Genomic DNA, 16,695 nt, shown 5'->3' on the forward strand with positions numbered 1-16,695 from the left:
GATCTATGTGCTCAAAGACATGAAAATCATGTGTTACTACGAGCTATTAGTGAACCAGTTCTGCTTCAACTTGATTTCTGATTGCTAACTTGTCAAAGAACTCTGTGATATTCAATAAAAATAATTTCTTTTTAACACAAAAAATGGTAAAATATTATTGAACAGATCTTTCCACGATGTAATATACTTTCTGGTTTAAATATTTAAAAAAATATTTCACTGAAAGGAAATGTTTGACAGGAATGTGTCAGTGCAACTTGCTTATTATTTTTCTAAAGATATGAATATGTCTCACATCATACCATACTGGATGACACTAACGTTAATAATAAAAGCAAAAACAGTATCAATAAAAATATCAATAAAAACAAAAATAATTTCACTTTGAATACCTAAAATGTTATTTATATGTAAAATGGAAAAGAGATGAAAATTAAAGAATATACACAGATGATAGCAATTGCTTTAATGAGCCAACTAATGAAAAATGGGACATTTCCTAGTGTAAAAGCATTACCTTTTACTTATCCCACCTTTCCCTTTTCTCAGTTCTAGTTCTTAAACTATAAGACCACACCACATCAAGTCCATGTGTGGATTTCAAACTATCTTCTGTTTGTTTGGTGTTTTTTGTTGGGTTTTGTGACCAAAATTGTCATTTAGGCTCAGTGAAGTACACCACACTAGTGTCTTGTGCCAATTGAGATGCTGCTAAAGTGTATAATACATCATGCATGAGTTCATCAACTATATAAAACTGGGGGAGGATTGATGATTTTCTGTGTAGTGTCTGTCAATTGCATATGAATATATCAGATATTCTTGATTATCTTCAATTACAAAAAATGCCTATGTTTAGGCAACTGACATCTACTGTGTCCTGCAAAATCAGCAACTGAGTCTCATTCATAAATTCAGAACAAGATGAGTATCACCTTTGACATCTGCTGACTTCTTACGTCATAGTAATCACAATATCCCAAACATCAGAGGGAACAGGAAGCATAAGTACAGAAAGGTGACTTATCATTCACAAGAGGAATGGGGCATAGAATATGGGATAGAACCCATTTTTGAACACTAGCATAAGAAACACACACAAAAAAAGAACATATACATTATACGTGTGCTCAGGCCTGTCAAAAGGATGAACTGATATGTTCTGTTTCTGATGTGTGCTTCTTATATGGTAAAAACAAATTGAGTAACAAGAAGGTATAAAAAACAGTCACAACAAGTCCAGGAACAGGAAAAAAAAAAAGCAGACAGATCTATTTCACTCTACCCTGGCTCAGGACCTCAGGTGATTGATGTTATTACTTAAATGCCAACATGTACCCCTCCCCTCTAGCAGAGGAGAAAACCTCCTTTTTATTCACTCCTCACCACATTTGTCTGCTGAAGAAACAGAAGTGATACATAAAACATTATGAATGACAACATAATTAGGTTAAGTAAATTAGAATTCTAAAACTCAATGTATGTCGTGTTTCTGCTTCAGTCTTCCCACATGACAAGATAATTAATACCACAATATAGTCAGAGTAAACTTGTCTGAAAATCTAGCAATGGTATGGCAAGCATTAAGTTTATAAGTGTAAAACACTTCATCCCTCTGCATGTTATACTTTGTCCTTTTACCTCTTCCAGTTCTCCAGCTTCCATTTTAGCAGTAGCTATCTGCATTTAGAAGTCCAACAGTTTCCTTGCCAATCCTGTACACAGCAGAGCCATCCCTTTCCTGCTCACTCTGTCTCTACATATGTGCAGGGATTGCAATAGCCTTTCTGACTACAGCATTGCACTGGTAGCACTGCTTCATTGTGCTCCATAAAGTCAATATGGCCTGTGTCCTCAAATGTAGATGTATCAGCTTATATATAACTACATTAACACGTATTTTGCTTGAATAAGGTAAGAATATCAGGCTGTCCTACAGTCTGATTCCCTTTCAACAGTATTTAGTCTCTCTCATTTTTCTCTTTTCATCCTCATTTTCTTTCATTTATAGATGAAAAGCACATATAAGAAGCACACATCCTCATTTCTTTTATTTGTAGATGATTAAAAAATCTGAACTGGTGAAACATTGTGCTGATCTCTCTGATAACCCACTGGAAACTCAAATATGATGAAAAATCTTTGGTAACAACTTAGCTTTTCTAAATTTTCTGTTCTCTTATTAAAAAAAAGTTCAAATTTTTTCATCTGTCTTTGCCTTTTTTTTTTCTTTTCCACATTTGTCTTGTTTATATAGATAACATCATGAAAGATTGCTCATTAGTATTTATCCAAAAAAACCAGAACAATCCATGGTCAGAGTACTCATATTATCCACAGTCTGTGATCAGTACTGAAACAGTGTGAAGAATCTCTCTCAGAATTACTGTAGTAGACATGGTACCTAAAGACGATCAACTTAAACTTTTACCCAAAAGTAAAAATGTAGTGTTGACAAGAGTCTTTAATTTCTAGAGCTTCATTGACTTTTGAGAGTGGAGTTACATAATTGGTTTGGAAGTGATGGCACATCAAGAGAGTAATGCTTGTAAATAAGCCCTGTAAGAGAAAAAGCAAAACAGACCCCTTCTTTTCTGCTTTTGGCAAAATAAAGTATTTCCATTCCTCACATGTAGTATCTAACACACATATCTAGCAATAAAAATGCAATATAAACATTAATAGTATAGAGTGATATTTTATGTGAATTATTTCTTATTACTATCTTTCCATGTATTTTACACTTTTCTATTCTTTCTTGAAGTGGCTTACTTTTCACTGGAAAGAACATTGAAAACATATTTGATTTTCCATATTCTGTATCAAATAATGCACTAGCACAATGCAAAGAATTAAATTAATTTGTCCCTATATATATAATTATTCCACAATTTAAGGTGATATTGTTTTAGTATTGAATGGATAATTACCATTGATAAACATACTTTGGGAAATATTTTAACCACAGTTAAATATTATAAAATATAATAGTTCTTTTCTTTCTACTGTTGTGATAATTATAAAAATCTAGGTTATTATAATTGATGCAGCTTCTTTCTTTATAGAATGTGTTCATATTTTATATTGTGGATTATCCAAAAGTCATTTATTCTTTAAAAATTTTAGTGAAAATATTTCAGGAAACAGGACACTGAGGATCACCGGAGAAAGAAAAAAGAAAAATGGAATCATATAGAAGTTATTGTCAATATTATGAACTAATGAAACTTAAAGCTAAATGAGAAATTTGAAATCTACATATCCATAGTATTTATCAAATAGGTGGTGGGCTTTTTTTTCCTCTCCATTCTCATTCTGAAACATTTTTAAACAAATTATTACACACATACTTTTTTTGCCTAAGTTGCTACTGAGTTCTGTATATTTCAATACAATAGCAGACAAAAAAATGGTACCCTGACAAACTGCAAAGACCAAAATATGGTTGATATGTAAGTAGAGACAAGTTGACATATTCATTATTTAGAAGTACAGAAAACATTATGCAAACTTTCAGTTTTCTACCACCACACATTATCTTATTTATTCCAGTAAAATAGCAAAATAAAACTGCTGATATTTCTGGAACAGCCAACTGACTTGATGCCGTGTCAGCAGCACACCGCATAGAAGTGCTGCAAAAATATCTGAAAGTACTCTGTGACCTGCAAAGAGCCAGCAAAAGTGGTTTTGTTAACACAGTTTAAGTTTAGTCCAGATTTGCCTGTAGAAGGATATGGTTTAAAATTGTGTTGATTTCTGCCTCAAATGTAGGTTTTCATATTATGAAACTATTTTACAAAAATTTTCTCTTTTTCTCCTTATTTGTTCTTGCTTACATGATGAAGTGAAAAAAAGAATAATTTCTAATTTCTACAAGGAAAAAAATAGTCTGACTGGAAATTAAGTGCAAAATCATGACGGTGTATTTTTAAAGAATTCTTAAATAACAAAAAAAAGGCAAAAGTAATTTTCTTTTTCACACTTCTTTTGAAGAGAAAGAAACAAAAATCTCAACAAGTTTTTCATCACTTGGCTTTTTCTGGAGAGTGTGTTAAGGACTTAAGATTTTAGCCAGACCAGACTCTGTATGAATCAGAGGTTAAATTTAATAATAGTTTGTGCAGGTGAACGTCACTGAAAGACAGAAGCATTACTGTGTAGAACAAGCAAAGTAAAGACAAACAGAAGAGACAAGAAAATGACTGTAAACACCTAAATCCCTACCTCCAAAACCAAAATATTCCATTCTCATATATTTCAAAAGAAATTTACTAGATGAATTAGAAATATTCCATACCATTTCTCCTTGATGTCTTTTATACTGTGACTAAAACATTCCTAATTTTGTACATTTTTGTGGTCAAGAAACATGAATTCAGAATGAAACAAGTACAGACAAAAAGTAGAGTGATGAGAGGAATGGAGAGCCCTTTTTTACAACAAAGCCATAAAAGTCATAGCTTCTGGGAAAATTTCTTGGTGTTAACAAATCACTCCCTACCCACCTGATATATCAAACCCAGCATTTGAACTAAGTGGACTTCAAGGCAGCTTCAGCCTGTTCAAAGCAATTTGAACACAAAAACTTGTGGCTAAGAACTTTGTGGTCCTTGTAATCTCTACTCAAAACACAGAGTTAAATTTCTGTGTTCGGTAGAGTGGGGTGGGTAGTGACTGCGAGAATATATGTCTAGGAAGACAGATACCTGCATTCTTCAAGTTAGAAATGCCTTCTGCAGTTGTTTTAGTGTTTCTCACATGCAAAGAGAAGTATCCTATCTGCTACTGTAAGGAATGCTATAGAAGAACACTGCTATCTTTCCTAAAGCCAGGCCATGATAGATGAGCTCTGAAGCTGAAAACAGCAAGGAAAAAGTAACAGTCCTCTTGGCTGTGCTTCCAAAAGTCAGACGGGAACAGGAGCACTGAAGTTTAAATACCCTGCTTATATGTTAGTTCTGTTCTGTGTCTAACAGCTCCCTAATGTAAAATACATGAACAGCAGTCCCTGGCTGACAAATGGCTGCAACTTATAAATCAGTATAAATATAAGAGTCTTGAGATCTTAAGTTATTTTTCAGCCTTGATAACTTTATTTTCAAGTGCAGTCTGAAAATCTGAGCTTGTACTTTTCTTTCAAATTTTGTAAGATAGGTATCAAAACTGAGGAGGGTATGATATTTTGAAATGTACATTACTTTCTTTAGAAAATCTTTTATTTCTTTAACATTGCTAAATCACTAGCAGTTCATTTTTTTTTCACTGATTTAAAATAAACTCTAATACAAAAATATGCATATCAAAATCTAAGATTAAAAAGAATCTCTACTTTTTTGTTGCCATCAAGTCTATATCACCTGCCCTTCTATTTCATAAAATAACAAATTATCCTGTTATTCCTGTTACAATCATTCTTTGTGTTGCCTGGATTTGTAAACCAATATTAAAGCTTTTCATTAGTGACACATCCGTTTAAGAGTGTTTATTTGGTTTATTTTCCATAGAAATATCATGTAGCACTTGTTTGGCATCTTCTCCTCATATTCAATTTTGCATTGTCCTCCTAATTCTGTTTAACCTGGTAGGGCTTGCCATCCTTTGCCTCTTACAAGATACTTTTTCTAGTATTTGTTCTACATCTAAAAGCTTAAATGTCTCAATTGCATTATTTACAGTAAGAAAAATGTTTTATGTGTAATTTTGAGTGAAAAAACAAATTTTGGGTTTCGTTTTGGGTTTTTTTATATGGCAGAAGCCTGATGGTATGTTCCTATTATCAAGTCCTACACAGGGTCAAAACTGACAAAAAAATAAAGACAATGGTTTTGTTTCTATATTATAACTAGAGAGGAAAAAAAACCCAAAACAAAACACGGGGGAGTACCTCTGACTGTTTCTGTTATTTTTTATGTGTATATGTGCAAACTAAACAGTCTGTCATTAATTTTCAACATATTTTTCCCATAGCATAACTATTTGAGTTAAATATTTTGTGGCTTTGTTGTGGGTCAATTTTTTATGAGTTTGGTTAAGTAGAAAGTGACATATTTTAAAAACTCCTCGTTTTTTTGTTCTATCCTTGATGATAAAATTCTGTCACAACATTTTTTTAATTCTGCTTCTGATGTACTACATAATTTAGTCTACTATTTAAGAGACTTTTTATATATAATTAGACTGCAGCTGCTTGGAAAGTTGTAACTTTCTTTAAACACCACAAGAGAAACAAAGCATATGAATATTCATCTATTTTCAAAATGTAATTTTATTTAGAAAAGGGTCACCTGGAAAATAGCTGACATTTGAGCAGCTATGAGGAAAGTCTTGCTAAGAAAATGAAGCTACACAAAAATGGAAATCTTATTAACAGAACTAAATTGAGTGATAAGCGAAAAAAAAGATAAAACCAAACAAATACAATGAAATGGAAACATTGCAATACTTCATTGCTAGTAGCATTCAATGAGAAACAAGAAACAGAGCTTAAAATTCTGATAAATCATCTCATTATATTAATGGCTTTGCATCTAGTAGGCAAATACAAACTTTTCACATTAGCACATTCACTTCTGGCTGAAAGTTATGAGAATTCTCTACTGGTTTGACCTTATTTGTGTCCTCACTGTCTGAACATGTAATTGTTGCATATCAGCAGGTTAAAAGTAATAGGCCTTCAATCACAGATAGATGAATATAAGAACCTTAAAACTAATTGTTATGGCAAAATCTTAGAGTTTGCTGTGATTCTTGTTTGTTTATTTGTTTGATTTTCTTTGTGTTTGTCTGTTTGGGTTTTTGTGAGGGTTTTGGTGTGGGGCTTTTTTTGTTTTGTTTTTGTGATTTGGTGTTAGTTTTTTGGGTTTTGGAGTTTTTTTAATTATTTTTCTGTCATATGGAAATACTTAGTCCAGAGAAGAATATATTTATTAAAAGGAAACAAGGTCTATTCAGATCCTGCATGGAAAAGAGAGAAGGTAAAAAATAAGTGCACAAGAGGACAAGACAAGTCTGTTTCTAACTCCCAACATTTCTAACTTGAAGTCTATCTACAGTTTATACAGCTCAGTTAAATGCTCTCTACCTTTCACTTTTTTGAAAATAAATTCACAAAACTAACTGATCACATGGAAATTAGATTCTCAGGAAGAGGAACTCAGAGTTGTGAGATTAACCACCAGCAACTGGGCACTGAGATCTACAATTTTTTACACTTTTCTCCAAATCGTTTGAAGTACAAAGAGGTACCACCCTAGACATAAGAAATTCAAGGATTCACTAAACAAAATCACAGAATTCCAACATCTATCAACATAATTGTTTCAGATAAGTACAAGAGAAAATGTGTACTGACAAATTATGTGATTACAACACATATTCAGCTTGGAGATACAGGTACATTACCAGAGATATGTGACAGATAACAGGTGCCAATACTAGGAACACAATGTATGGCTTTTATTTAATTCTTGTTTTAAACAAATTCATATAATTCTTCAAATTCAGTTCATTTCACTGAAAATCAAAATTGCACTTGTGTAGCAATTGCTTTTCACAATTCTCCTTGTGCAGTTAAACAGTTTAAAAAAAATTCTCAAACAATTTTTCATCACAGAAATGAAAAACAGAATTAAATGGCAACCAAACAAGGGTTGACAAAGACTATTGTGTATTTTCAAGGTGTTCCACTGAGGTCATGTCATCAGAAACCACAAAAAGAAATAGTTCTGAAATATAAGGATGTAGATAATTTTTGTTAAGTTTAAAAGAATATATATTCAAAAATTTTTGTCCAAAGGACTAGAAATTCTAAGGACTAGAATAGAGTGCAAAATATTGCTACTAAAATAGCTGTGTGGTGAAATACACAAATATAGCAAGTGTTTTGGCATTTTTCAAAATTTCAAAATTTTTCAAAATTAATTTTGCTGTGGAGCTCCTGAGTGCTGTGGATTTTCAAAGAAATAAAATATTACTTTTAATATGCCAATTTAGTATGTACTGGAGAACTTTTTGTCTTGAATTCTGGGAACATTTAATACTTTGTGGTAGATATCGCCATGTCATTGCTTTCATTAATTTTAACATTGTTCAGAAAAAGAAAAATCTGACTTATAAAGACTGTTATAATTTATTGGGAAGAGAGGATTATTACCTTGTTTTAGAATACTGTGTTGAAATAAATTCTCCATGTATTGACCTCTCAAAATTATTTTGCCAGGAACTTAAGGAGAAGGAACAAAATATTCAGCTTTAAATTCTTTACAAGATTTCTATCTGAGAGTTCTTGCTTCTTGGGAAACATATTTCCTGAGGGATTTCAGCTACAGTATTTATGCTTTTCTTATAGACATGGGAGGTCACTCAGTGGACTGACTGATACACATTTAAGGCAGAAAAGGCTAGCAATCATCCTTTTCTAGCTCCCATCATCTTGCTGTTAAACATTATATAGTCCTACTGATTTTATATTAGACCAAACTGTATACTATTTCTTTATATTCTCCAAAGAATAAAGTTTTTTTTTAGTAGATCAGAGTTCCTCTTTTCTATGTGCTATCCTGTTTTCCCCTGATCTAGATTACAGACTACAAAAAAAGTTGGAGGATGTACACTCAAGTTAACTACACAATGAGCAAATCACAAAATCATAGAATCATAGATTATGCCGAGGTATAAGTAACCCCCGAGGATCATCAAGTCCAACTCTTAGCCCTGCACAGGACCATCCCCAAGAGTCACACCACATGCCTGAAAGTATCATCCATATGCTTCTTGAACTCTGTCAGTATTGGTGCTGTGACCGCTTCCCAGGGGAGCCTGTTCCAATGCCCAACCACCCTCTGGGTGAAAAACCTTTTTCCAACATCCAGCTAAAACTCCCCTGACACAACTTCAGGACATTCGCTTGCGTCTTTTTACTAGTCATCACAGCGAAGAGATCAGTGTCTGACCTTCCTCTTCCCCTCACAAGTTGTAGACTGCAACGAGGTCTCCCCTCAGTCTCTTCTTCTCCAGGCTGAACAGACCAAGTGACCTCAGCCACTTCTCATACGGCTTCCCCTCAAGGTCCTTCGCTATCTTCATTGCCCTCCTTTGGATGCTCCCTAAGAGCTTAATATCTTTCTTATATTGCAGTGCCCAAAATTGCACACAATATTCAAGGTGAGGCTGCACCAGTGCAGAGCAGGGCAGGACAATCCCCTCCGTCGATCATCTGGCAATGCTTTCTCTGATGCCCCCCAGGACGCAGTTGGCCCTACTGGTTGCCAGGGCATTGCTGACTCAGATTCAACTTGCCATTGACTAGGACCCTCAGGGTCCTTTCCGTGGCACTGCTTTCCATCATCTCATTCCCCAGTCTGTATGAACATCCAGGGTTGCCCCATCCCAGATACAGAATCCAGCATTTTCCCTTATTGAACTTCACATGGTTGGTGATTGATCAGTGCTCTAATTTTTGGAGGTCTCTCTGCAGGACCTCCCTGCCTTCGAGTGAGTCAACAGCTCCTCCTAGTTTTGTGTCATCTGCAAACTTACTTAGTATCCCTTCCAGTCCTGCTTCCAAATAATTTATGAAGCTGTTGAAGAGCACAGGGCCTGTGGAACCTCACTAGTAACAGGCCACCAGTCTGATGTTCCCCCATTCACTATTACCCTCTGTGCTCAGCCCGTGAGCCAGTTGCTCACCCACTGCATGATGTGCTTATCCAGCTGTGTGCTGGACATTTTGTCGAGAAGGATCCCGTGACAGACAGTATTGAAAGCTTTACTGAAATCCAAAAAGATTATATCCACTGGCTTCCCTTTGATCAACTAGGTGGGTTACATTGTCCTAAGAGGAAATCAGTCTTGATAAGCAAAACTTCCCTTTCATGAAGCCGTGCTGGCTGTGACGAATGACACTGTTGTCTTTCAGATGTTTTTTCAATACATGCCAAAATAATCCTCTCCATAACTCTACCAGGCACTGAAATGAGACTAAAACAGCCAGGAAACATAGTCTGAAGTTTAGAAAATGTTGGTGTAAAAGTACACACACCTTTTTTCAGATCTCTTCCAGAAATGTCAAAAACAGATGGAAAAGAGGTCTTTAGCAAGAGGATATACTTTTTCTTTGACCACAAGAAAAATAAAAAATAAAAAATAAAAAAAAAATATTGCATAAGAGTAAAAGAAGGGGAAAACAAATAAAATACTGTATTACAAAAATGGATCAGAACCACTTAACCTTCTCTGTGGTTATTGTAAGGGTAAGGGGGAACAGAAAAAGATAAGTCCTAATTGTACACTGACACACTGTATGACATTGACATCAAACTGCAAGTTTCCTTAATATGTTTTCAGGGATCAGATTTAGACTTCTGATAACCACAGAAGCTTACTTTGGTTTTGAAAACCTCCCACGACAATTCACCATAAATACAATGGGGGGATTTTAATTGAAAGTGTGAGAAGCATCAATATGTAACAAATTGAAACCTGTTCAATGTACATGAAAATATAACTGGGAACACAACAGTGTAAGTGTGTAAGTGAATCCTGTTCAGTGTTTCTGTAACCCACACAGAAGCAGCTCTGCAGCGTTTAACATCCCTCTTTGCAGACGCTGCTGAGCTCTTTGGGCTGGAAGTCAGCTTAAAGAAGACAGAGGTTCTCCATCAACCTGCACCTCAGGAAGTCTCCCATCATCCCCATATCACCATTGGTTAATCAGAGCTCAGATCAGTCCAGCAGTTTAATTACCTAGCTAGCCTCATCTCCTCAGATAGTAAGATTGATGGGGAGATAGACAACAGGCTAGCAAAGGCATATAGAACTTTTGGAAAACTCCACAAAAGAGTATGGCGTAATAAACACTTGAAGAAAAGTACCAAGATCAGTGTTTACAGAGCCATAGTGTGTCTACTCTCTTGTATGGCTCCGAATCATGGGTCATCTACCGCCACCACCTGCGTCTCCTAGAACGCTTCCATCAACGCTGCCTCCGTTCAATCCTAAACATCCACTGGTCAGACTATGTGCCCAACACATCTGTTCTAGAACAAGCAGCAGTCACAAGTATAGAAGCCATGTTGATGAGAACACAGCTGCGCTGGGCAGGGCACGTCTCCAGGATGAAGGACCACCGCCTCCCTAAGATCTTGCTTTATGGTGAACTTGCCACTGGCTGCCACAAGAGAGGAGCCCCGAAGAAAAGATCCAAGGACTCCCTGAAACAACATCTCAGCCTTGGCAATACTGATCATCATCACTGGTCTACTCTGGCCTCCAATCGGGAGGCCTGGAGACACACCATCTATAACGCAGTTGTCTCCTTTGAGAACACACGCAGGATCACTCTCGAGGAGAAAAGGCAACGCAGAAAGAACCGTGTCTTGCAGAATATACCATCTAAGGAGTCTTTCTGCTGTGCCTTTTGCAACCGGATATGTCTGTCTCGTATTGGCCTCATAAGCCACCAGCGTGCCTGTAATAAATGTGGGTAGAGTCTTCCTAAATCTTTGTTTGTGAAGCCCAGCCATGATGTTTCTGTAGAACCTTATAAAACCATATCAGAAGCATATGACCTTTTTGTTGGGAAACACAAAAGTATTATAATTTAGTTCCTAGTTCTGAGAAATCTAGGGAATTTTGATGAAGTGATTGTAGACTGGCTCAAACCCAAAGCTCATTAGCTGTGATGTTCTTCTTGCTCTAGCCAGGGCAATGAATGCACATTATGCAATATTAATTCATTTTTAAATGATTTGTATAATATCATTAATTAGAAAACTCATTAAATTTAGGAGACTTGCATTTTACCTTTCAAGGTTATTCATAAGATTTTTTTTTAAATAACATACTTGTTTTTTTTTAAGATTACAGAAAGTTTAAGAGAAGTTATAGTTTATTGAAATGGGCTCTCAATCAACATAGGAAATTATTATGCAATATAAAACTTTATTTTGTAATACTTCCATTAAAAGCTTTTTCACACTTTCTTTTGGTGCCAATTTATTATTATTGAAAGGAAAATAAAAAAAAGGAAATTTCCCTGAATTGTAATTTGCCCAAAATAGATATCTACTTTATATCAGACAAACAGCAAACACCCTAAAGGTGTATGTTCTGTCCTTTGACTCCAAAGAGGGAATTGAATTACTGCTACAGATTCATATGTCTGTACTGAAAATGATTATTTATTGCATCTTGTGACTTCTACCTCTATGATGGACTCTTTAGTCTGACTCCTAAAGTACTCCTGAGATAAAAAACCCCATCAAATTCTTCAAACCCAATCCTACAGCCTGGGACCTCTGGACAAAATATATTTTTCAAAAGACACTGTTTATTTGCTCTAGGAATTGTGGAAAAGGGAGACAAGTACCAGTAGCCATGTGAGGGAGTAACAGACAAGACTGATGAACAAAGTGCCTGGAGTGATGTGACTGGAATGTATTACAAAAAAAAAAAAAGCTTAGTGCTAAATGTGAAGTATTCTGAGGAGTTCAGAACTGAGTAATCAAAACAGTGAACTGAAGTATGAGTTCGAAGGAAAGAATTATATGATTTTAGAAGGAATATGCTGCTGGATGAGAGACATGAAGAGCTGATTGAAATATTATGTTCTTTTTAGCAGTCATCAGACTGCAGAAAGAAGTAGACTGCTTTCAGAAGCAGAAATCAGAAAAAAAATTTTTGCAAGGTTTAATTCTGTAAGCAAATTTTGAGTGCTTTTTTAGGTTCTTTTCACCTCTTGACAAATTAATTTTAAAATATTATGAAATAGTTCATGAGTATTTTGCTTTTGTATACACACTCAGAGCTATTGAACGCTTACAAGGATTCTGTTATACTAAGATTTGATCCATTATTCTATAGGGAAAAATTAAGCCATATACAAAAATATTCTAGAAGCATAGGTTGACAATATTTAAAAAAAGAATCCCACCAAGACTTTTCCGGAAAAATACTCAAAACTTCAATAATAGGCTAGAGAATACATTCTCCACTTATAAGTGCATTAAACATGGGGTTTGGCAGGAAGCAAAATGGTAAACTATTTCAGCATTAACAGAAAATATTTACTCATTATTTTTAAAGAAAGGAGGGAAATCAGGTTCCAAATAATAAAATACAAATATGTTAAATGTAATTTTTTTGCTTATGTTTTCATCTGTAAACTCCTAGAACACTTGTATCAGAGGTCTGTATTTTGTCAATGTAGTTATACAATGCAAGACTCATGTGAGTGTACATAGATGTCTGTATCTCACCAAGACTCCCTAAACTCTCTTTACAAACAATCAAAATAAATAGGCATTTCTAGGGCATGGTTCATCTCATTTTAAAGTAGACTCTTAAAATAGGTCAGATTAATTGTGCCTTACAGTAATACTGTTACAAAGCCCCCATCTTATTTCTGTTGAAAAATGTAGATGTTTACTGATGTTGTATAGATCTTCAATCTTCCATGCATTTTCTATAATTTTAATAAGGAATTAAGTATACAGTATATCTATTATAACCTTGTACAACTGGTCTCACGGGGAAGCAGGGATACATCATTCCTTGGCAACATATGGTATTTGTTGCAAAGCAGTGGGTCTCAAAACTTTTATTTTTTTTTTTTTGTTGTGCCTCATGTATGAGGTATCTGTCATAAGTGATTTAATATCATTTAAGATGGAGATAGAGCCATTAGAAAAAGAATCCAAGTGCAAAGTCAAAACAAAACAAGGAAAAAAGAAAAAACAAAACATAAAAAGACCCCAAAACAAAACAATCTTTCTCTTTTCAAATTTGTGTCTGCAGTCCTAAAGTACATGTAGCCTACTAATAGTATATGCTCTAACTATTGCACTGTTTTTGAGCTACACTAATTTGCCTTTAGCAACTGGAAAACTTTATCAGAAATAGATATTTATATAGCCAGTGTTTCACATAGAAAAGTGTGTATCGTTTAAGAAATGTGAAATGCTTCTCTCCTGCCCCCTGTAGTAATGGTATGATTTCACGCAGCAGTACACACATACTATTCAGAATGTATTAAATAACACTCTTCATAGTTTTCGTCTATAAGTAGGGTTTTCACAAGAGGAAAAGTAAGGCTACTTTTCTAACTTTGGTTAATAATTTTTATTTCACTTTGTTTGGATTGTGAAGTACTTTAAAAATCATTATCCATAGTTTATCCGTTAAAGATTCAAAAAAACTGTTTTAGATAATGGAGCTTTTGTTCTTTACTGGTACAAGTATTCAAGACTCCCTATTCCAAGTACTTAAGTACTGAATTTTTCATCTCAATGTGCAGACAAGTTAGAATACATGTGCAAACAGAGTCAGGTACAGAGTTCTTCATTGATTATTTCTCAGGAAAGTCCCAATCTGTGTTTCAGTAAGTTAATGCAATATTTCCTTATTGAGATTTTACCTGTTGCAGTGCTTCCCAAGGCAATAGACAAACAACGACAGCATTTGATTGAAACCATTACCTCTATCAGATTGTCTCAATTCAATAAGAAAACATCTATAAGTCCAGGTCTCTCTCTTCATTTCAGTTTGACATTTGAAATAATTTACAGCTAAACTATGTTCAACTAGAATAGGTGTGGATAACTCCAGAGCACTATGCCAATCATTCTAGAAGAGACAAGGGACTATGGAAATTACTAGCAACAACAGTGTTACTATAGTAGCATGACAAAAAAATAATAATTTTTAAAAATCAAAATTGCCATTCATGGGGAAATTCTGAAGCAAGAAGATATTTCCTTCTAGGTCTCATATGGATCTCAAAGATATTACAGAAATAAGAAAGGAAGGCTACCTGTACTAAAGGATATATGCAAAACTACAGATGGAAAGTGGAGGGAACTCTAATTAATTCCCTATCTTTTAAAATATTTCAGTGCTTTTTTTTTTTTGCAAAAGTGGTTAAAATAAAAAAAAATTGTACTGTGTATATATATTTAAGTCCTCTGAGTTTGTTTTTTTTGTTTTATTCTAGCTTTATGCTATGCTTTATTAAGTGTACTGCAAGTCCTTTAACATTTATTAGATAATAAGAATTATTAGTTTACCTAATAATTTTATTTATATTTAGTAAAATATCTCATTTATTCTTCAATATTACACAGTTGTCCTCTAACTGTAGGAAAAATATTTATTTCCATATTAAAAAATTATGGACACTTTGATATAGAGTGTCAATTATAGACACTTTCATTTAGAGGGTCATCAAATACCCTGTGACAAATTTGTCCGAGAGTCAATACTGCCTTTTATTTTCCCACTGCTTCGTGGAGGTAATGGTCAGGAACAGATCTAAAGTTAAAGCAGTGTTTTTTGCATTATGGCTCCACTGACTAAGAAATACAGAAGGATTTTATCCAAAAGATGTCTTAAAATATGAGTTAACATAATTGTGGGAGAATCTAATGCCACTGACTAGAGGGAACCTGAAGAACCACAGTAATTCATACAACATAAAGAAAGAATTTTCCAGATAGCATCCTCATTCTCTACCATAGAAACATCTGTGTCAAAGAATAGCTACTTTATATCATGAAGAATTCTTCTTAAACATAGATTTAAAAAAAAAAAAGATAAAAAGTCAAACATTTCAACATTAAGAACAGAGATAAATTTGCTTTACAAAGTTGTTTTTTTTTCTTCAGCCTCGTTCTTTCTTCTTTTCTTCCTTCCTTCCTTTCTTTTTTTCTTTTTTTTCTTTCTTTTTTTCTATCTCTCTTACAGGTAAATTTTAGATAATGTACTATTGGATATCACCTAGTCCCCAGTAAATACTCCCATAGTTTTTCTTTCAAATAAATTATTTCAAACACGACTTCTAGTTTATTTCCTCCTATTTTGTAAAGATGTAGAACCTTAATGGATTCTCTAACAAAACTGACTTGCCTTTACATTTTGGAAGTCTATAATAAAGTGGAAGCATTTTGTTCTCATCAGTTAAAACAACCTTTGGCATTTTATTTATAACTTAGCTTTTAAAACACTGACAGGATACTAGACAACATTTATAGAGCATGTCTGGAAGCAATATATTTGTTCTCCTTAACTGAAATCCATTCACCTTGAAAGTATGAGCTCATGAAGGATAAATGACCCAGAAGATAAGATCATTCCTCTTAGGAAATAAAGTAACTGGACTCACAAAGACTTAAATTAAAGAGAAAGCATACTTATCATATTATTTCAACAAATGTAAAAATACAGTTATTTGTCTCTTCTGTATATGCATATGTGCTTACATTTAGCTAATTTACATTTATGGCTATTTATTTGTTAATGTTTAATTACTATTTCTTCCTTATTTCAAAAATATAGGAATCTACTTTTTGCTATTCAGGTAGTGTTTATTGAAACTGGAAAGAAGTTATGTGCATAAATTTAAGCAAGACAATTTGGCCTCTAATTTTTTCCTAGTTTCTTGCTAGTTCAGTGCAGCAAAGAACAGCTTTCCTTCTTATAGTGAGTTTCCACTTTCGAGGAAAGATGTGGGCCAACAGTTACTCCTGCCTACCAGGTATGTAACTATAATGAATTTATCTCCACATTTCTCTTGAATCCTGGTTTTGGCCCATTTACCCCTCACTATAAATTCACACCTTATTTATCTTCTGTCTTCACTCTTTTCTATGTATTTCTTATTTTTCTTTTGATTCTTGATTTTTCTTTTGGTTTAGGATT

Source organism: Pipra filicauda, unplaced genomic scaffold (assembly GCF_003945595.2).
Source record: "Pipra filicauda isolate LSUMZ 115617 unplaced genomic scaffold, ASM394559v2 scaffold97_size2427393_pilon, whole genome shotgun sequence".
Lineage (NCBI taxonomy): Eukaryota > Metazoa > Chordata > Aves > Passeriformes > Pipridae > Pipra > Pipra filicauda.